This window comes from Pinus tabuliformis, chromosome X, assembly GCF_031772625.1.
Source record: "Pinus tabuliformis cultivar Carrire ecotype Pingquan chromosome X, CPIR1, whole genome shotgun sequence".
Lineage (NCBI taxonomy): Eukaryota > Viridiplantae > Streptophyta > Pinopsida > Pinales > Pinaceae > Pinus > Pinus tabuliformis.
Window position 1 is genome coordinate 992,805,095 of NC_142308.1, and position 23,553 is coordinate 992,828,647.

At 40.3% G+C, this 23,553-nt stretch overlaps 1 pseudogene; it reads left to right on the plus strand.

The window, feature by feature from the left end:
* Positions 1 to 23,475, plus strand: part of LOC149143063 (protein TOPLESS-RELATED PROTEIN 2-like) — a 37,288-nt pseudogene extending 13,813 nt beyond the window's left edge.
* Positions 23,476 to 23,553: the final 78 nt, after the last annotated feature.

A 23,553-nucleotide genomic window follows, 5' to 3' on the forward strand; every position in this document is an offset into this window, starting at 1 on the left:
AAAAACTTAGACTGCAGCTACAGGAGTTGAGGAGAGGAATAGGCACATCCACAGGGGACACCACAGCAGAACAGCAAGGCAGAGAGGAACTGCAAATCGGTCTTGGGGAGCCAACCACGCATCTACAGGAAACAGAACTGCAAGCACAAATTGAGGTGCAAGCTCTCAAACAACAGCTGCAGCAGAAAGAGGCACAATTGGCCTGCATGGCCAGTTGGGCCATGGATGCTATACAATGCAGACAACCGGCCAAATCCTATGGCCTGTACCTGAGAGACCAGTGGCTGCAATTTCAAATCAATACCTTGGCGCAAAGGGGTATCTCTTAGCTCCAAGACCCGCAGCAGTTCACTGAATTATGCAATACAAGTTCATCAGAGGATAAGGCCAAACTATCGGAGTTCTACCTCCATAATTTGGCCCTTCCTAATGTGACTTCATGGGATCCCAAAACGGTCTTAGGGGATATGCAGTTAATGGCATTTGCCTCATGGTTGAACCACGAAGACAAAAGAGCAGTGGAAGCCAAAGCGGTCATGAACCGAGAGCTGAATGAGCCATTGCTAATTAGAGCAGAACCAGGGGATCCAACTGCATTAATATCGGCACACCAACACTTATCCACCGACCCTCAAGCTTCATTGAAATATATGGATCAGCAGGCCCAGGCCATAGCGCATTTCGAGGATATGGAGAGACTGTTAGGGGACAACTGTGTTCAAGCTTGCACCCGTCGATGGAACACATTGGCCCACAGTCTAAAAATCAGAGAATATCATACTCCAACTCGACTGAGGGAAGCTCTAGTACGGGTACCCCTCTATAAAAAATTTATGCAGAACCTCCAGGCCAGCTGGATTGGCCTCAAGTTAAGCCCACCTCTGCTGTTAGGACTGATGGAAGGCAGCACAGAGAAAGATGAGCATGAACAGTGGGAAGAGGTGGAAAGAAAGGCTGGGTTCCATGTCAGTAAGGAGGACACTACTGCAGAAGCTTGGGATGTAAGGGTGGCAGTGAAGGCAATGAAGGACGAGGAGCTGGATTAGTTGCTCAAGGATGAGCAATCATTTTAGCTGGGGGGTGATGATGAGCCCCAAATTTGGTAACATTTTGGGCTCATTTGGCCTAACTACCCTTGCTCAACCCTTCATTTTTCATAACTTATGCATCATTTTTTAAGTATATTTATGTCATTTGTACGAATGAGGGCAGTCACTATTCCTAGGTGGCTAACACATGCTTATTTCAGGTTTTTTGACATTTAATGGAGCAAAACCATGCAGATGAGGGCTAGAAGACAGCCAAGATGGGATTGAGATTTTGTAGGAAGGTTGTCCACAGCATTGAATGACCTTCCTCGTGATCTTCACCCCTAACTCCGAGCTCCAACAGCCACCACCACCGAGCTAGAAGGCAGCCAAACGGATTTTGAGGAAGCAGCAGATTACTCTTAGTTTGGTCAGCCAAACCCCACTAATTTAGGAGGCCAGCTTGGCCCTCGTAATGTATAAATGATGAGGCTGTAGCCTTCGAGGGGGACTTTTGAAACCTTGTTGCATATTCTGAACTACGAGCTGATAGCTCTGTTTTGCTCTTTGTAAGCCATTTTTGGCATGTTATTTGACTTATGACTATTATCTTTTAATGAAAAGCAGGCAGATTTGAGTTCAGTTCTGAGTTCTTAAAGGAGCCATAGCTCTCGGGGTTGGGCCCAACCTGAGAGCCTAAGGCTTCCTTCCTTTGTATTGTTACCTTTCTTTCAGCATTGTATTTCTTTTCCTCTACATGCATTTGGAAACGCAGTTTGCTGAGTTGAATTTCTTGGTGTGGTTAAGTAGGTTAGTTTTATGAACAGAGTTGCTTCAGTAGTTTAGATTAGAGTAAGGAGATTGGAGTTAATAAGAGTTCCAAAAAGGGTTGACTGCACACTCACTTTCACCTCTGTTTAGGGACTGGAATTGCAGACCGTGCCAACCACCAGAAACATTGTTTTACCTCTTCATGAAATCTTTGATGCAATATTTTCGTTTGTAGAAGTGTCCATGCGTTTAGATCTTGTGGAATGATTCTTTGCTTCGGCACCATGCATGATTTTCCTCAGAAATAACGTTGTTGTTCTTTGGTTTTATTAAAACAGCTAGAATAGGTTGATGAAATTTCGGTTATGTGCAAGACATGGATGATTTGTTTCATTTACACTATGCAGTACTACTCCCTCACTCTCTTATCCTTCTAAGCCGTGCCTAGGCCATCTACTCCTCTCCCAGTTAGACCACTTGCCTCCCAACTCTTCTATTACCCACGTTATTCTACCTTTTCGGCCTTTCATTTCCTCTACTCTCCTTTAGACCAACCAGCTTAGCACACCCCCTCTCCATCTCATCTCCCTGTCACTAAGTCCTTTCAAGCTCCCCTCCTACCTCCCTATCCATCCATGCAGCCTCTTCTACTCATCCATCACCCAAAAATCCGATTGTAGAACATCTTGTAGGAATTACTGAACTTCCTGTAGAAATTCTGAACATCCTGTAGAATCCCCTGCAGACTTCCTGTAGAAGCTCATAAACACGGTTGCTTGGCATCCAAACGTTGTGAAACTCTCTGGAAGGATGTTAGGGACTCCTTAGACCCTCTCTGAGCCTTCCTGACCTCTTCCAAGCATTTCTCCCCTTGACCTACCCCTTCACAGTAAAGACCCAGTTAGAAGCACATGCATAATAATTCCAACAACTTGAGCAAAAATACAAAAATATGTTCTCTTTGTTACACAGTAATTTGTCACCATCCCTGTTACTCCTCTTGTCGTACTTTGGAGGACTCATCCCGGGAGTTATAAGAAGTGACAAAGTCTAAGAACACTTGCATTATGTTCCCTTGAGCATGTACTTCATGTTCCCTGAAGACACCTCCTATAGATTATCCCTGAAAAGTGTCCCTTTTCCATTGGCGCAAGTCCACAGTATCTTACCCGTGCCAATCATGGAGATCCTCAAAAGAGGGCGCGACCATTGGCGCTCTGTCTTAGAGCAACAGTCGCGCCAACCGAGTTTAGTCATGCTTTTTGCCTTAATGCACGTCCGACTGTTGTTTCCTTCATTACATGGAGCTTTTTGAAGATAAAAAATCAGTCTTATGTCGAGCTCTATCCTATCTCCATCTTTAGTGGCTTTCGGGAAAAAGGTGTTAATCCACAATAGGTGTCCCGGTTCGTCGTATCCTCCTCCCTTCTTCATCTATATAAGCTTGTCCTTATGCATTTGACAAGCTAGTCGCTAGTGCTAAGAGTCAGAGCTATGGAGTGTTAGATGTTGAGTTCTTGAGTTCTTGGAGGAATGCTAATGAGAGCTAGGGAGGTTATGCTGTCGGAGTGGAGATGCAGTGCAAGACACATATAGTTACTCGCCCAGCCAGGAGAGGTTCAACGTCAAAACCATGGTTGTAACTTTTCCTGTTTATTATTAATTAATGAGCGACTGCTATTATAGTTCCAATCTCATTGTCTATTATGGTGTTGATTTATTTCCTTTCTGACTGAAATATAGTTATGCTTTGGTAGATTTTATGTTGGTATCTATCTCTCCCTTTGCATGTGCATGTGTTCGTTTATAATCTGCTGGAGCGAGGGAGCGGGAATATCAGCTCTACCTCAAACATAGCGTTGGACTCCAGGTTGGTCTTTTTAATCCACCTTTGATGCATAACTAGGAACTTGCGTGGCAGCGTGGTTTGATTGTGGCTAGTTCTGCTTTAGACTAGTGGGATCGCCTCTGTCCGCAGAGGGGATTTACCTATCCAACACTCTTCAGATGAAAGTAGTCTAGACACATGCATCTCACCTTAATAGAAGTAATGGCATCACTTTCAGTAGTTTGCATTCTCACCATTGCATCAGCAGGACTAGCTGGTAGAATTAGGGTTTGCTAGGGTTTTCATTCCTTGTTGGCTTTCAGTTCATTTTTGCAAAGTAGGTTCATTTCCTTTGAGTTAGCTCGTTCATCGGTTAAAAAGCTTCTTCTGAGAGCTCATAGAAGTTGGCTTGAGCCCTAGCGGACTTGTGCCAGCTGACCAAGTGACAGCTGCGACAAGAGCTAGTACTTGTGCATACAGCACCGTCGCTTCCAAGTTTGTTACGAACTACCGGGTTGATAAAATTAGAGAAGGAAGCTCCAGGGGTTGTAGCATTATTGCTACAATACTGGAGCCCACCACCTGTCACAGTAGACACTTATCTAGGTAGATGAGATCCTTTTATGTCTATAGATTGTAGACACGTGCCTCTAAGTTTACCTACCTTGGTTGACATTAAATTTAGTCTAATCTAGACCCCTGGATTGGTCACTACACATACTGTACACTATTTAATGCAATGGAAGGATGGGCACATCAAGTTTTAATGTTGGATCAATGTTCCTTAGGTGCCCATTTTTATTTTTCAAAACCTTTTGTGCCTACTCATTTACCCTTGGATCCCTTGTTTTGTTGATGAAACATGATTTTGAGTCCACTCATTGCCTCTAATTCCCTATTTTGTTAGTGAAGCAATATTTCCACATAGCAATCCCTTAAACTTCATATCTTGTTTTTCAGCAAGATTAAGATGAAGCGATGAGGAGAATCAACCTACTTTTGATGACACTTTAACTTCTTGAAACAATTTCCTTTCCATCAGGATAAATGCTTGATAGACTCCCTCTTATAAAGAAGGGTTCAAAAAGGCCAAAGGAACCTTCTTCAACATATATTTTGTTCCCCTCAAGTGTGTCTTACTAGCAAACAAAGATCGATGTTGAAGGAAACCAAATGCTAATTGTTTTTCTTTTAGAGGGAATTAAGTCAAAAGTTTTCCAAGAGTGGTGCCCTTATGCTTGATTGTGTTTCTTACGATATTAGGCTTGAAAGGAATTTAGATTCCTTAAAAACTTCAATGCTCCATCTTATCATCACATGCATATAGAAAAGATGTGTATCCCCAATGTCATAGACTACTTTAGTTTATTGTGAACCAAACATAATATTTGATGCCCTTCTAATTTGCTTCTGCATATATTGTCGTATAAGGAAGACTTTGATTTCTATTATATGAATGCTTCACATGCTTTTTAAGAATTTTCATTTTAATTATTTGCTCCGATTCATTATGTTATATCACCAATAGGTGAAAGATGAGAATCCAAATACCATTTTCAAGGATATGGGAGCTAGTTTGAAAACTAAATGGAAAGCGTTGACCATAGAAGAGAAGAAAGCATGTCAAGAGAAACTTGAGGATGAAAAGAAAACACACTAGTGGTAAACTATGGAATTGTAAAGACTTTATTCACTATGTTCTATATTTTTCCATAAGGGCTCGCACATTAGCCTTTGGAAGGTTTTGGGGCTTACAGAAACATGAGATGACTAAGCACTAAAGCTTCTCTAAAACTAACAAAAACACAGGTGTTAAACTTTTGGAACATTATATGTGCTTTCTGTTCCTATAAAGATATCAAAATATAAATGAATATTGTCATTTGTTGCAATTATTTTTGAAAATAGAAATGAATTGTTGTTATATCTTGCCATTTGTAGGACTAGGATTTGTTCTTGTAGCAATCAATGCTTCATCCAAACTTTAATTGCTTTGGAGGGTTGGGACCTTCGTTCCTTGTATCTTGTTCCTTTGACTGTAAATGTTCCACTGCATGCATGTTGAGCAGGAGATCAAAGAAAGGGATACTACCTACCTCACCTTTCCCCATCATTGGTCACCCTCCCCATATACCATTGCTATCTTTAGCCTCGTCCATTGGTCATACTCACTTTTCCTGTGTATCTATGGATTCATTGAAGTGGCACTAAGGGGCAACCTGATAACCGAAATGAACCATGTCAAATGTATGACCTCTTCAATTTTGGTTGCCTTAATTTTGTGTGGTAGCAAGCATTTGCGATTACTATTTTGGTTGCTAGGCTTTGTACATTTTAAAAGTTATGTTTATCCATGCTAAACTATCCCACTTGTTTATTTTATTCATTGTTAGTTTAATTGCTTCCATATATTTATGTTTCTAAGTATGTGCTTATTCACTGTGCACACACTGTCAACAATTTGATGGGAATGGAGTTGCAGAAAGAACATTTGGCGTCTCATGGTTTTTAAAGTATGCTTTGCTCTACAATCTTTCTTCTTCATGGTGGACATCTCTCTGCAATCATGTTTGAGCTTATTTTGATATTTGATTCTTTAGTTCTGTTCTGTGAGTTTCCTTTCTACTTCTATAGAAGCCCTTGTCTGGTATGAAAACCTTTGCATACAAATTCAGGAGTGCTATTCTGTGAGTTTCCTTCCTACCATCATAAAGTCCTTGTTTGATATCAGAATCTGCAATTTTCACTTATTTTTTTGTAATAAGCAAACTCCCCACTGAAAGAGGCAGTTCAAATCCAGTTTTAATGTTGTTTTAATGACGTGGGCATGTATCCTCTTCCCCTGTTCTACGGCTGCATGCAGCATGCATGGCACATGCTTAGAGGACAACTGTGAAGGTTATTTCACTTGGCTTGAAGCCAGCATGTAGCATTTGGGTAAAGAACTTCATTGCCTCTTCGGCAAGCACATTATGGGAGCATCCCCCAATTATTGCATTCTATGAGGATTCATCCCTTTTAGGCATGATGTCAAACAGTTGCAGAGCATTATTTATTATCCCACAGTTTGCATACAAAGTAACAAAGGCATTCCATATAGATATATCTAAGCAGAATCCCGTTTTGATGACATGGTCATGAACCTCCTTGCCTTCTTTTAAGGCTCCTAATCTGGCACATCCACTGACAACACTGGGAAAAGTGAATTCATTTGGTTTCGTGCTAGCTAGTAGCATTTGGTGAATGAGTTTCAGGGCATTTTCGCCGTCTTCATTTTGTGCATATCCTGCAATAATTGCATTCCATGAGACAACATCGCTCTCTAGTATCTTACCTAATATTTTAGATCTACCAGGCCTTTTGGTATAAAAATATCAACCTTTAAGTGCATGGCTACTTCAAGCTATCCAGAATGCAAACAACTGTAGGGTGAAGTCCATCTCTTACAAATTCTTTATAGAGCTAACTCTTTATCAGAATGTGTTTACAGAAAAGACTAAAGATTACTGGCAGCATATAACGTTATCCATAAGCATTTGCTGCTTTGAACATAGTTTTCTGTTAATAATCGTTTTTCTTTGCAGCTGTAGACTTAAATGTGATAAATACAGTTTCCTAAATAGCCTTATTTTCAAAATACTTTGCAAAACCAATCATTTATCTTCTCACTTGTGACTTATAGCCTTATTTTCAAAACACTTTGCAAAACCAATCATTTATCTTCTCACTTGTGACTTATGATTTCTAAATGCTAGGCATTTTTTTGTTGTTCGTAAATTTGTCCACAAGCAAGTACCATAGTATTTTCTCATTTAGAAGAGCTCTGTCCTGGTCCGTCGCTATCTGGGGGCTTTATTTTGAAAGAGAGCAGGATTCCTGACCATACATATTTTTCATGAGATGTATTTTGGGATGTCCTTCCATGCTTTCACCATCATTGGTTTGTTGTTTAGTTTTTTGGCCATAGGATTTTTTTCAATGAAAGGCTTAGTTGCCTCCAATAGATGCTGGGATAGGTACAAAGAAGTTGTCATGGAAATGTCACTGAGTATTTGTAGTGCTAACTAATGAACAGTAAATGTAACAGTGAAATTGTTTCTCCTGCAATATATGCTATTTATTCCTTGACTACATCATTTAACTCAACCTATCCAAATTGATGACATACAGGAATATTGCCTTCACAAGAGCTGCATCCTAACAAAAAGACTTGGCTTTTCATTGCACATTATAGTATAAATACCAACATGAAAGATGCCACAACTTGATCTATTCTATTGCAACTTACAATCAGAAAGATAGCTACATGACTTTGTAGAGAGAGGCTACATATGGCCTATATCATTTGATGATTAGAAGGTTGATAAGTTGACAATTCTTGGCAATATTTTATTGAGCCATTTTAGGATGTTTTGTCAGCATCTTCTTTCTAGAATATTGCATATTGCATCTTCTATTTCAGCCTTTCCAGCCTACTGGTGCTTCTTCCGGCAGTCTTTCGGGATGGATGACAAATCCTAATCCTGCTTCTCCACACTCTGCTGGACCAATGTCCTTTGAAGTGGGATGATTTAGTAGGCCCTCTGTGTTCATATATTGTCAGAATATATATATATATATATATATATATATATATATTTAGTTTATTTTCTATAACACAAGTTTTCCCAATAGAGCATATTTTGACTTTTCTTCTGTGAATGGCTTCAGCTGCTTTCCTAAAATGACCTAGGACTCCACCATCAAATGGTACTACTGTAGACTATCAATCTGCTGATTCCAAACACCTCATGAAGCACATCTGGGGTGGTCAGTCCAAGGAGGTACATACAGAGCATTAATTAAGATCGATATTTGATTATATGATGGATCGAAATTGTCTGTCTGCAGTCCATGTGTTCATTTCTCTTAATCGAGTCACAACTTAATGCTAAATTCTCTTTTACTTTTTGTTTGTTTCAAGTTTCTTGGCTTTTCTACCAGGTCCATTGACTGTTGTATGTGATCAATTTTGAGTAGGATTTGTTAGTTATCCTACAGGGCATTGCTTTTCTACAAACTAAGATTGCTTACTTTCTAATTGTAGGTGACGTACCCAGGCCTAGGCCCAGGCCCAGGCCCAACTCATCCTCTTAATATGTACTCACAAGATGACCTGCTGGTAAGAACTCTCAATCAGGGTTCAAATGTTATGAGTATGGATTTCCATCCTCTGCAGCAAACAATTCTGCTAGGTGATTTCAAATTCCATTCAATACAATTCTTCATTCAATTAAATTCCTAAAGTCAATTTGGAAGATGTACCTTTTATCTTTATAAGTATGTTCGCACAGGCTAGTGATTCAAATTTGGATTGCTGGCTTTATCGATCAGTTGGAACAAATGTTGGTGACATTGCAATTTGGGAAGTGGCATCTCGAGAAAGATTAGCTTACAGGACCTTTAAGGTTTGGGAAATTTCGGTCCGTTCGATTCCAATGCTGGTAGATGATTTTTTCCTAAATTAGTTCTGTAATTTAAATTGTGGAAATTGTACATCTATGAATTGATTTTGAAAAGATTTTACAGTTCTTTACTGGATTTGATCATTAGCACAGGCCTTAGTGTTATAGACATTTTTGGGCACTGCAACCTCAATCATATATGTCCATAAACCGAGGGCTTCTGAGTCCCTAAAAGTGTTGTTTCATGCCCTAAAGGAACAAGGTCAGCTGATTACATCATCTCCCAGAAGTTCTCCACAGAAAACTGCTTAGAACTGGTCAAAACTGGACCATACAGGTTGCTCAGTGCTAAGGGTGCGGTGCATCTCACCTGCCCGGTGTAAAAGGTGCGATGCATACTGGAAAGCCCTTCTGTAGCGTGTGATGGGTGAGAATGGACAAATGGAAGAGACAATTTGCGAGGTGGATGATCATGGAATCTTCCAGAAACTTCTCCTGTGACACTTGCCTCTCTGAATTCGCCCAGGGATGAGTAAGAGATCATCAATCTCCAAGTGGAATCAAGAACTATTAGAGAGAAGACACTAATCAAAATCCTAGAAGCTAACTCACCTCCCTGCAATCATCTATATATGGATCCCTCATCCCAGAGATCCAGAGGCTGGAATTTTGTATCTTGTAAGGAAGTGCTGTTGGTTTCTTGGTGGAATATCATAGTGTTGGGTGATTTAAGCTTTTCATGAGGTGAAGAAGGGCTTTCATGGTAGGAGGATGACGCTGGGTCAGATCAATGGGTTGTAATCCTCTCTTCTAATCTTTATATCAATAAAGCTATTCAAGTTTTCCTCCACATTCTTGTATGTCTGATAATATATGCATTTGTGTGGTCAATATATATCTGGTCCTATATTGCTTATGATTGTAGATCTTTGCACTTTGAAGGTATTATGCTGCTTTGACTTTACAGGTACTCTTTGAAGCGGAGTGGTCAAGGGAGAAGCGGCAAAGACTTGTCGGTGAGGAGAAGGAACAAGAAAAGAACCGAGCAAAAGATCGAGGTTGGTATTCTTTGATCCTCTCCTAACTACTTCTCATAAAGGAAAATGAAGGTAACTTTAATCTGTTTGTTTCTAAGATAGCTACCCGTCTCAGTGGGACTAGCAGCTCTGCATAGACACTAGATTTCCCGATAACAAAATGGCGACTCCGCTGGGGAGCGAATAGCTTGTTTGAATGTTTATACTTGTTTGCTTTATAAACTTACAGACGGAGCCTGAAGTTAAGCCAGCTAGCCTTCGATCTGCATTTTCTATGCAAGTGCAAAGTAGATCAATGTTGCTTTAGTCTATCTCCGGGTTTTGTTTATAAACTGAACAATCGATTTGCAAACATGCTAATTGCCCTAGTGGTGGCTATAGTAACCTCATTAGATCAACCCCTGTGATTTCTATTTACTAACTATCATTAGTTCGGCTTAAATCCCTGAACTAAGCTGCAAACTGTGACCAAGAACCAAGTTGAAGTCTCGTCCCTGGACCATCACACTTTCTCCTCTTGGGAATCTAGATGAATCGCACCTCCTGTGTGTAGTAGGTGCGCTGCATCACACTTTCCCTATGTTGCAGGTGCGCTGATTAGATAAGACCTCTTCTGCTCTCAGATTTTGGTTTCTTTGTTCACTCTCTTCAGCTTTATTCAGGAGTTTTGTTGTCTGTGATCAGTATACCACTATGGAAACTCCCTTCCTTTGCATGATTCCACCTCCATAGTACAAAGAATTGTGAATGTTTTTATGTATTGTGCGCCATTTACAGTTCTCTTTTACAAAAGTAGCGTAATCAAACTGTCGTCTTTTGATTTGGAAGTGTCGCAAGTGTCGTTTTCAGTCAAAGAAAAGAATTCTATTGTTCTTGATGGTCGATTATACAGTTACTCTTGTATTTGATTTGAATTAGTAGTTTTTCAAGTGTCGAAAGCGGTTTTCAATTCAAAGTCGCAAAGTGTCATCATTATCTTCCTTTCGTTTTTGAAGAAAAATTTGTTAATATTGTCGCTTTGAAAAGATAATTCAGATTTGTACTTAGCATTCTTCTTGTCATTTACACATTAAGAAGGCTGAAAACAAATACATGCATGTGCATTTTCATTTAGACTACTTGTTGGTTTGATTTAGGACAGTGCATCTAGTGTGTGCTCACTGCTCTATGTTGAAAGAATATCATCTCTCTTTCTTTAGTAGTTAGGATTTTCATTGCAAAAAGAATATTAAACGATTGTTAATCATCTTAGATTGCATTTTAGGAATTGTATCTCTACATCACGCGGTGAACCTGAAATGCAAATTCCTTAAGAAAGATCAACTGTAAAATAAATTCAATGAACATAAAAACGCTTTGGAACCCAACGCACAACATTTAGAAGTTTAGGCTAGAGACGTATTCCGGCGTCGTAAAGCCTGGTAACTATCGCTTTCATTGTTGGTTGGGTGATTCCTCCTCTTTGAGACGACAAGTGCCAGTACGAACTTGTGCTCCCACATACCGTCGAGTATATATTGGGAGACCACAATAGGCTATATCCTTTATCCATAGGAAGCCATGTCTGCCGCCCTATCGATCGCAATGCACTGAACATAGCATTCGGGAAGATTGACTGCCGTACCGTAAAAAGTATTCTGCAGTTTTGCGATTGGTTTGGTAATCCCTCTGTCTAGATTTCCAGAGTAGTCTCTTCCGTTCTTTTTCAGACTCCTTAAAGAAAAAGGTCCATCTGAGCACTTGTCACTTCAAGCTCATTAAAAATCAAAGGCGACTAGAGTCATCTTTTGTTTTTTCTCGACTCTTAAAAATTGAAAAAGCAAGTTGTGTCAAAGCGTCTAAAATTCATTTAATTCGGAATCATTTTCCCCTTTATTTTGAGTTGATTGAGTAATCCGCAATCGTGGAAGAAAGTCAATCAAGACCCCTTCACTCGCGGAGGCTTATGAGTCAACCGTCTTTAACTCCGGAAACGAAACTATTTTGGACAAAGTGAACTCGTTTAACTGGATCGAAGTCCTCTGGTTTGGTTGGAACCAATACTCCGATATCCTCAGAGACTCCGGTTACTCCGAACATTTCTGGTATCCCTGCCTCTACAGAAGAAATTCTGCAGCCACAAAAGGACATTACAACTGATCCTAGTGTGATGGTAAACACTTCTATTCCTGAACCGGCTCCATCTACAGCTGATTCGGAAGGTGTTACTCCCCAAACATCTGTCGCTGCAGAACCTATACCTTCTTCGGCACCGGAAATATTTTACGAACCTGACGGTCTACCTCTTCCGCCTGGATTGATTGCCATAGAAGAGATTGTGGAGGATCCTCCATCTAGTGCTCCATCGCAATTTGGAGCTGGGATCACCCTATATCCTTCTTCATCAGAAGTTAGTCTCCCGTCATCGGAAGTTCCTGAAGAATCGCTAAGAAATCTTTTGGATAGACTAAATATGTCTGAACAACCATCGACATCTAGGACTGTGTCATCTAACACAGCAACGGCAGAACTTCCTGCTGCTACTCCGACAATGTTCACCGGCGTACCATCTATCCCAACTAGCTCTCAATCGCTGGATGGAGTCCATCCAGGGGCTGTTTCGACAGTATGGTCTGTTCCCGTTTGTTCGTCCGGAATAATATCTGGAATCTCTTATGTTGAGTCTCAGCAAATTGATCCTTCGCAGTGTCAATTTGGGCAATCCGATCCCCAAAGGCAAATCATTCCTTTGAGCACTAGATTACCACCGTATGGAGGGCAGTATACCCTTTCATTATCTCCTCTGGGAGAACAACCATACGAGAGTTCACAACAGAATTCAGGTTATGCTGGAATTACATCTAGCGGTTGGGTGCCAATACTGCCTCAACAACCAAGAGTTGTATACTCAATGCAACAAAGTTTACCTGTGTCAAATATCCCCACTACGCCGGCTATTGTGATGGTGTCGAAAGTACAAGCGTTGCCTGTTGTATGCCAACCTCAGGTTTCTCAGGTCGTAATACAACAACCTCTTGTCCCTACGACTCAACCGCAATCACTGACTAGTGGAATGACCCAGGTTCAAACGGGGACCATTACCCCTCATCTTGGTCAAACAGTCAATACTGGACAATAGCTCATGGCTTCACAACCATGGCTAGTACAATACCAACAACCGCAATTCCAACAAGCTTACCGAGGATCTGAGCAACAAGTCTTTGCAAGTAATGGGCAGCCGTATATTCAAAACGGTCAACATCAATCATATCATAATGGTTATGCCCATCAACCTTACCAAAGTTACCAGCATCAAATGCATTATGCTGGTATGCAAAGACCAACTGCTCAGGCAATCCCATCTTATCCTGGGTATGCTTCGCCGAACCTGAATCAACAGTTGCCTTTCGTGGCAACTTTAGAGTTACCGGATCTAAATCGACTAATGAACGATCCAATTGCTTACACCCCTTGGTGGCCAGCGATTCCGCATAAACTTCCGTCAGATATTCCTAAATTTAATGGAAATCTGGGTGAAGACCCGTCGAATCATGTGATGACCTTTCATCTATGGTGTTCATCCAACACTCTCAACGATGATTCGATCAGGCTTCGCCTTTTTCAGCGAACATTAACTGGTCCGGCAACAAAATGGTATATCGAATTGCCTAGAGCTTCGTTTGATAACTTCAATGCCCTAGCCACAACCTTTTTAACCCATTTTCAGTTACCCATAAGGTATGAGATGGGAACAGAGCTTCTTACCAATTTCAAACAAACGACGGCCACTCACATATCCGATCATATTCATGAGTGGCGACGTCGTCGTAGAATGGTAAAAACATATGTTCCTGATCAGCTGTTGGCTAAATGGTTTATTAAGTCATTGTTACCTTCTATTACGGAAGATGTGGCAAAGGGAGGAGTCGTCACTGAAGAGCAAGTTATTGCTCGTGCACAATATCTAGACTTGATCTATACTCAGTCTGGCACGCTCTACAATAAAATCCCTGATGCTCCTAGACCGGAATTTTCCGTTCCTCCCTCTCCTAAATCAAACAAAGACTCTCATGCCGGCGATGGCGTGATAGGTACGACTAGCATGAAAACCATAAAGGCTACATTAAAGAATGCCCGTATGGTTTCAAGTCAAAATGCAAATGAAGAACTTCTCGCCTCAGAGGTAAACGCCGTGTCGATTGACAAAGGAAAAGAACCGAAGCAACCAAGAGGCAAGAAGAAAAAGAAAGGGAAGAAGAAGAAACAGGAGGAGTCGTCTCCTGAAAAATATTCTACAAACCCTTCTGGGCAAAGGAAACCCCCTGCGGGGTGTCAGATATGCGATGAGGATCATCGGACGAGAGATTGTCCACATAAAGCTGAGCTTAGAAAATTCTTCAAGAATTCAAAAACCTCAACGGTATTGACTGATCCGTTTCCAAACCCAGGAACCAATCTGGTTGCTAGTGATAATGCTTCCCGATCCCAAGTGCTTATGTTGTCCATTTCAAAACAACAAAATGATGCTTTGATATCGACAAGGAATAAAGATTACGGGAATCCACAACTGTCGAACAACAAGGCTACTGATCAACCTAGTAGTTCGACAACAACTTCGACCGAAGTTGCGCCACCCATCATTCCTGAACTAACGATAAAACTGCCAAAGGGAGTAGTACACAAATCGACATTTAATCCTCATGCCAGAGCAGCACAACATTATAATATAGTAGAGGACTTGGCCCAATCGTCGTCTACTATGTCGACACTTGAGGTACTGCAAAATTGCCCCTCCCAGAAGTAGGCTTTATTATCAGCGATAGGTGGGATTGACCCAACGGATTCCAATCTTGTGGCCTTTAATCACAAAGGATATGACCCTCAGTTACCAGCTCAACTAGCTTTCCTTATTCAAGTGAAAGCCCTCAACAAAACTGTTCATCGAACAATTATTGATGAGGGGGCATCTACATGTATTATGTCGATGAGTTGCTGGAAAAATTTAGGCTCACCACCCTTGTCGTGATCGTCAACGACGTTAAAAGCATTTGATGGACGATCATACACTCCATACGAGATTTTAAGTAACTTGCAAGTTGAACTGGGGGGAAAAACAGTAGAAATTGATGTTGAGGTTATCGATGGAAACCTCGATTACAACATCCTACTGGGAAGGCCCTGGATTTATGCTATGGCTGCAGTTGTGTCGACATACTTCAAAAAGATTGTATTTCCCTTCCAAGGAGGGATTATGATCATTGACCAACAAAACTTCCTCCCCAATAGTTCACAAGTTACGGGAAGCATTCCAATGATCCATGGAAGCTCTCAATCGCTTCAAAATGTCGGAGTAGGCCTACTAAAAGACCCTACATTAATGGGGACTTTTTCCCTACCGCCTCCAAACAATCTGGCGGAAGTGGCCACGGTGGGAACCTGCAATATGATGTCTTCTAGATTCAGAAGATTCCTGAACATTTTGACAGCATGGATCATCGCCATTTTAGAAATATTGTAGCAATCAATTTTCTTGGCCTGGGGGTAGACCCAAATCAACACTCATCGAGTGTTTGGATAGATAGGTCTAAGGAATTTGGCACCTCTTCAGATCCTTGGTCACATGTACATTCTACAGACGAAGGAATCATTCAATCAATGATGATAGGAGAGGCACCATGGGAAGATTACCACCATCATTCCCATCTTTCGGATTACCACGAAGATTATTCCAGCGACCTTAATCATCCTTCAGTTTTTTATTTTCTATCAAATACTGTAAATATGGTGGATTTCGAGGATGGTTCTTATCTCGTGTCGACCTCGTTAAAAAATAAAACAAGGAGTCATGAGGATAGTTCTTTTACTGTGTCAACCTCATTAAAAAATGAAACAAATCCCTTTCCAAATCGAATCTTTGATTACGATCTCGTAAAATCCAAGTTGAGTCTTTCAAAGATCTCGAAGGTAAACCTTCATTCCAACCACTATGTTGAATGCAATGAAGCTTGGGGGGCATGCACCTCGATTTGCGTTATTATGCTGGGGGCATGCAAACTTATCACGAGCAGTGTTACCGCAGGGTTAAAGCTTGTTAAAAAATAAACCTGCCACGAGCAGTTTTACGCAAAGTTCAAGCTCGTTAAAAATTAAACCTAAGCAATGAGCAAATGTTTCCCCCAGAGTTTAAGCTCATTAAAAAATGAACCAATCTCCAGTAAATAACCATTGTGAATGCATTATCATCAGCTTTTGAGCCTTGGTCATGTTTTCATCATCACCTCCACTCTGTTTTAGCTGATCATTCGCCTCCATTTGATTGTTTACCCCTTTTGAGAAACAACTGCGAAGAGTGATTCTGTTAGCCATCCTTGTGACACTGCCGTGATTGGAAAATTCCAAACCTTACCTAGAATCAGTTGCTACCTGAAATTATCACTCGTTCCTCAAAAAACGAGTCTCCTTTAAGCTCTTTTTGTTTGACTCGTAAAATATGAAAAGATTGCCGAGCAGTTGGCCTCTCCAACTCGTTAAAGCTACCGGGAGTGCTATCCCTCCTCTAGATTTTAATCTTTTTGGACCTGAGGGATTATTACACAAAAAGATCGAGCGCTTGTCTTGTTCGGCTCGTTAAAACTATCGAAAATTCATCCCTTTCGTATTATTTTATACTTTTTCGGACTTAAGGGATTACATGACGAAAAAGGATCACTGGAGTTTCCTTTCTGTCCCTTTTCAAACTCTCTAAAATTGAAAAAGGACCGAGTTGTCTTTGTTGTTACACTTTTAAAACCAATAGCGACAAACTTGTCCATACAAACAAGAACAAGTTTCACTGTCGTTAGGCTCGTTAAAACACAGCGACAGGTTTGCCCGAAGGGAAAATTATAGAACAAGCATATGTTATCCTCCTCAAGCTTGATAAAAATAAAGAGGTACTGGTCAGCAATGACTAGGGAAAAATTGGGAAGAAAACTTGAAGAAACTTTATTGGTAGCGAGTCACTCTTGAACATGACACTTTCACTCCATCACCATGATTGAGTCGGGTTGGGTTATTCCATTCACTGGTCATATTACCATTGGTCCACCGTACCATCCATCTTTGGGGTTAACGCTACCAATCCATTTCAGTGTCGCCGATATGTTCAAGAGAAGTCGATCAGAGAATTCACCAACCCATCTTGTGTCTCATCCGCTGCAATACCTTTACGCTTCATTCTTTCATGACCGCCACCCTGAACCCCGTATCATCAGATCGTTTTCACCTCCAAAAGTCATTTGCTCTGTTCCGTGTCATAGATGTGGGATTCATTAAGGCCCTCCCATGACGGGTCACTTCTTGTAGACATCAACTCATTATCCAAGAAGTCGACCTAGGAACAACCCTTTCAGTACTTTGAAGCTTGCATGCCTCAATGGCAAGTTTATCACTTTTGGTGACAGGTTTACATCAATGGCCTTCGACCGAGAGATTTTGCGTGGTGTTCGACGCCAAGTCCCATTTTCACACCACGCGAATTGTATTGCCGTACCTTGAGGGTCATCATCATTATCGGTGATTCCTCTCATGCCTGTTAACAACTTACATCATTGGCTGGTAATCAGGTGATGTCTTTCCATGTTCGACTCCAGAACATTTTTCACATGGATCGACTTGTACTTCGGGCAAAGATCGGACGAGTTTGAAGACCCCGGATCTAGTTTCATCCATCCAGGCTGTGATATATTCAAGAAAATAAAGACATCAAATGTACATCATTGCTGCACAGATGATCATCCGAATCAAAGGATGATGACTCTATCAGAATCATCAGTCTGCCACACAGACGGTTGTCTGTCCTATGTACATGAAAATGAATTTATAAAGCTGAGCATGGGAATGCCTGCCTCAGCTAGATCATGAAAATATTATGAAGATAATGTATTGTATTGTATCTTATTACAGTTCGCCTTCCGGTTCAAAAAACCTTGGATCCTCATGATAAAGCATTTCACCCGACATCAAAAGATTAACGACCTCATGCTTTAGGGGGCAACTGTTATAGACATTTTTGGGCACTGCAACCCCAATCATATATGTCCATAAACCAAGGGCTTTTGAGTCCCTAAAAGTGTTGTTTCATGCCCTAAAGGAACAAGGTCAGCTGATTACATCATCTCCTAGAAGTTCTCCACAGAAAACTGCTCAGAACTGGTCAAAACTAGACCATACAGGTTGCTCAGTGCTAAGGGTGCGATGCATCTCACCTACCCAGTGTAAAAGGTGTGATGCATACTGGAAATCCCTTCTGTAGGGTGTGATGGGTGAGAATGGACAAATGGTAGAGACAGTTTGCGAGGTGGATGATCATGGAATCTTCCAGAAACTTCTCCTGTGACACTTGCCTCTCTGAATTCGCCCAGGGATGAGTAAGAGATCATCAATCTCCAAGTGGAATCAAGAACTATCAGAGAGAAGACACTAATCAAAATCCCAGAAGCTGACTCACCTCCCTGCAATCATCTATATATGGATCCCTCATCCCAGAGATCCAGAGGCTGGAATTTTGTATCTTGTAAGGAAGTGTTGTTGGTTTCTTGGTGGAATATCATAGTGTTGGGTGATCTAAGCTTTTCATGAGGTGAAGAAGGGCTTTCATGCTGGGAGGATGACGCTGGGTCAGATCAATAGGTCGTAATCCTCTCTTCTAATCTTTATATCAATAAAGCTATTCAAGTTTTCCTCCACATTCTTGTATGTCTGATAATATATGCATTTGTGTGGTCAATATATATCTGGTCCTATATTGCTTATGATTGTAGATCTCTGCACTTTGAAGGTATTATGCTGCTTTGACTTTACAGGTACTCTTTGAAGCGGAGTGGTCAAGGGAGAAGCGGCAAAGACCTGTCGGTGAGGAGAAGGAACAAGCAAAGAACCGAGCGAAAGATCGAGGTTGGTATTCTTTGATCCTCTCCTATCTACTTCTCATAAAGGAAAACGAAAGTAACTTTAATCTGTTTGTTTCTAAGATAGCTACCCGTCTTAGTGGGACTAGCAGCTCTGCATAGACACTAGATTTCCCAACAACACTTAGGTAAACTCTTATACATGTGTTTTGATGTTTTCATAGGCTGCTCTTGTGAAAGAACCAGCTGTGTCAGTAAATCATTGTATTTGGAGCCCAGATGGGGCAGTCCTTGGTAAATTAATCTATACTCTCTTTTTAAATAAGATGTTTTATATCATTTCAACAAGGAGAGTGATTTGTAATAATGCCGTGTACACGTCTCTGGTCTCTTTTTGGTTGTTTGTGCACCAGTACAATGGTGTGCTATTCCCTCTATTCAGATACTAACATGCCTGCATTGTGTTATATGAGTTGTGTTTTCCAAGCATATAGTTCACATATATTCTCTTATACTGTGGCAGGCAATTTGAGACAACATCTAGAGGTTTGCTTACATGCTTAAAGACCAACCTGTACATGCTTGTAACTCTGTAAAATTAAGTTTGTATTGAAAGTATAATTTATTAGCTTTGATATAATTTATACAGATTGACACACATGCTGGTGGGGTCAATGATATTTCTTTTTCACATCCTACCTCCCAGCTATGCATAGTTACATGTGGGGATGATAAGACTATCAAGGTAATCTGCTTTTTATCAGATGTGTCAAGACTCATTTCAATAGTTGTCGTTTACTTAATCTGTATATGAAAAAAAATTGTGTGCTTGTAGGTGTGGGATGCAGTAACTGGTTGAAAGCAGTACACATGTCAAGGTCATGAAGCACCTGTCTATTCTGTTTATCCTCACCAGAAAAAAATATTCAGGTACTTTGTTCCTTGAGACCTGCGCAATTTTATGGGCATTGCAGTTGAGTAGTATTAAATTCTAGTTGTTTTGAATTATGCCTTTTCTTAATTATTTGTATTTTTTAGTAGGCTCTTCTCCTGTAAAACAAGTAAAGATGGTGATTCCTACCTGGTTGAGTGTAATGAAAGTGAGGGAACTATCAAGCAGGCATATTCTGGTTTTAGGAAGCGTTCCTTAGGTATTGTGCAATTTGATACAACCAGGAATACGCTCTTGGCAGTTGGTGATGAATTTCAAATAAGTTCTGGGACATGGATAACACCAATGTCCTGACAACAATTGATGTTGAGGGTAGTTTGGTAAGAAGTTATTTTTGAAGATGAGGATGGCTTATTTTTAGAGTTTGAAAGATAATGATTTTGAGAAAAAAATGTTTTTCTTGATCACATCTTGATGTATAATCCTTGTGTTATTTTCCAAAAAGTTCCAGTCTAGTTCTTGCCTTCGTTCCAGTAAAGATGGTTCCCTGTTGGCAATCACAACTAATGACATAGCAAAAAGATATTAGCCAATGCAGAGGGATTTCCCTTAATTCACACGCTGAAGAGAAGATCCTTTGAGGGAACAAGGGTGCCACCAGAGACAATGGAAACAAAGGTAAATTGCTTTCATGAACATTTACTATGTACATGCACTGCTAATTAATGGTAAGTTTAAACTCTAACTAGATAATTTTTAATACGCAGACTTCAATTGTGAATGTCATGCCTCCTTCAGTCACTATACCTGGTGCTATAGAATGTTTAGAGTGAGTTCCACCTGCAGTGCCAATGACCAATTTTGTAAGAGCTTTCTCCTAGAATTATTTCTTTAGAGTCTACAATAGTTGTCCAGCCATATTCAGTTTAGTTTGTCACATATATCTTATCAGTGTATAAACTTTCACTCCAGATTACAGATATTGTTGCTTTCAAGTTTCCATATAGCATAGGATTTTGTTTTTCCCTTTCAAATGCTCTATTACCCATTATTTTGGCATATTTTTTATAGGAATAGGATGATATGATCAGTGGATTCTTACAATTATCTGACACTCAAGACAACATGTGTGCAGAGTAGCATAGACAGCAGTCGGACACCAGCTGTTAAACCAAGGGTTCTAGATGAGGTTACAGACAAGAGGAAGAACTGGAAGTTGAAGATCACTGATTTGGGTCAGTGTAGGTCTCTCAGGTTGCCTGACACAATGCATGCAAGCAAGGTATGCAATCATCCTTCTATTATAGAAAACACTAAAGGTTGACATACAATACAATTTTATCTGCTACAAATTCTGTCGATATTGATCCAAACAAGTAATGTGCTATTTCTTGCAGGTAGTAAGACTGATATACACCAATTCTGGTGTTGTTGTTTTAGCACTGGCATCCAATGCTCTCCATAAGCTATGGAAATGGCAGCGGAGTGACTGGAATCCATCTGGAAAGGTGGGGTTCTTCAGTAGTTGTTTGCTTTCTTTTTATTTTAGCTTGTTTTATTTATTTGTTTGTTATACTTTTGGATATATGATTTGCAGCTCTATTTTATGTAGTAATGATTGACGAGGAACTAAGAGTTAGTATTTTATTCCACAGTCTACAGCGAGTATTCCACTACAGATGTGGCAGCCAGCTAGTGGGATTGTTATGAATAATTGCATTGGTGATACAAATCCAGAGGAAGCCACTGCTTGTATAGCTTTGTCTAAGAATGATTCCTATGTGATGTCTACATCCGTTGGCAACGTCTCCTTATTCAATATGATGACATTTAAGGTAAGAGAGCCTTCTACCTAAAGACCAGTCTCATTTTAATGTTTCCGATATATATATATAATTTCAGTTTCAGTTGTCTGCTTAGGGGTTTATTCTCTAATGTCTCACCTGTGAATATAACTGTTGTGCTTTTCAACTTTCAAATTATGTGGTGTTAGAGTTGGTCTTTTCCAACGCCTCCTTTTCCAAGGAGCTAGCTATATATAGTTCAGGATCACTCAAGAAGTTTCTTGTGTAATGTTCCCCACTAGAAGGTTCTTGTGTAATGTTCCCCACTATAGGCTAAGAATTCAAAGGCTCCCAATTTATTTGAATAACTGTTTTCATGGCAATGCTAATTAGTGATTCATTGCAGGTCATGACAACTTTCATGCCACCTGCAGCCACTTTTCTGGCTTTCCACCCTTAGAACAAATAACATCATTGCAATTGGCATGGAGGATTCATCAATTCAAATATACAAATGTATGCAATGTTCGAGTTGATGAGTTGTTGCCTGTGAATATATCTTTGAATTTAAAATTCTTATCATTTTCTTCATTGTGCCCTTTTACCAAAAATGACCTTTTACAGGTCAGAACAAAGCTCAAGGGGCTACCAAAAGAAAATCACAGGCCTGGCTTTTTCACTTGTTTTGAATGTGTTGCTATCTTCTAGAGCTGATGCCCAGGTATATGGTGTCTTTTATTGTTATATATAGTTTGACTCCGTGATGTTCACTTTAAAGTTTACACAAATCTACCGAGTGGAAATGTTCCTGTACTCACAACCATGACTTTCGGCAGTTATGTCTCTGGGGTATAGATGGGTGGGACAAGCGAAAGTCAAAAGTTGTACCACTACAGCCAGGAAGATCATCGGCACCAGTCGGAGATACAAGAGTACAGTTTCATAATGATCAGATTCACTTGTTAGTTGTGCTGAGAGCCAGCTTGCTATATATGATGTTTCCATGTTGGAGCGCTTGCGCTATGTAAGTACTTGTAAGCAGTCTTGAATTCAAACATAGACAGTTATATAATGTCACTTATCTTCTGTATCTGATTGGATGACCTTGTTACATGGTTGCATTGCAGTGGTCTCCTCATGATTCCCTATCTGCTCCTATTTCAAGTGCCATATACTCATGTGACAAGCGTCCTAGTTTAAGCGAGCTTCTGTGATGGTGCAGTTGGAGTGTTTGATGCAGAAAGCTCGATGCCTCACTGTCGCATTGCACCTTCTGCATATTTACCATCGGGAATGAACAGGTAAATGGGCTTTTTCATTCTATCAAGGTTGATACATCTATTTTTCAGATTTGGCTTTTGACAAGGCATATTATGATTTATTTTGTTGTTTTGTTATTTATGCAGCAGTAACGCCTATCCTCTAGTCGTTGCATCAATCCATCCGAACCGAATCAATTTGCTCTTGGAATGACAGATGGAGGAGTTCATGTTATTGAGCCTTAAGAGTCAGAAAGGAATCAGAGTCAGGAGGGAAATGGGGTGTTGGACCTCCCCCCGATAATGGAACTGTCGGATCAAATCCAACATTAAATAACCAAGGTTCGGAACAAACCTCAAGGTATTTCAATGGGAATATAAGAACAATTTGAAGTACACTACTACTTTGTGTCTACCGACTGTTTATTTACAAGAATACCATGAATAAATGGTAGCGCGTCTTGGCAGTGGAATACCTCCACTTGTGTTCCAGTTTTTGAGGCGTTCTATCAAGATTGTAATTTTCATCACATATTGTTCATCTCTGTAGATGGAGGTTAAGCGATTGTAAATCATATGTAAATGAGTACGTAGGTACAGTCTTGGTCACTATAATTTTTTTCTAGGTCGTGTAAAAATTGAA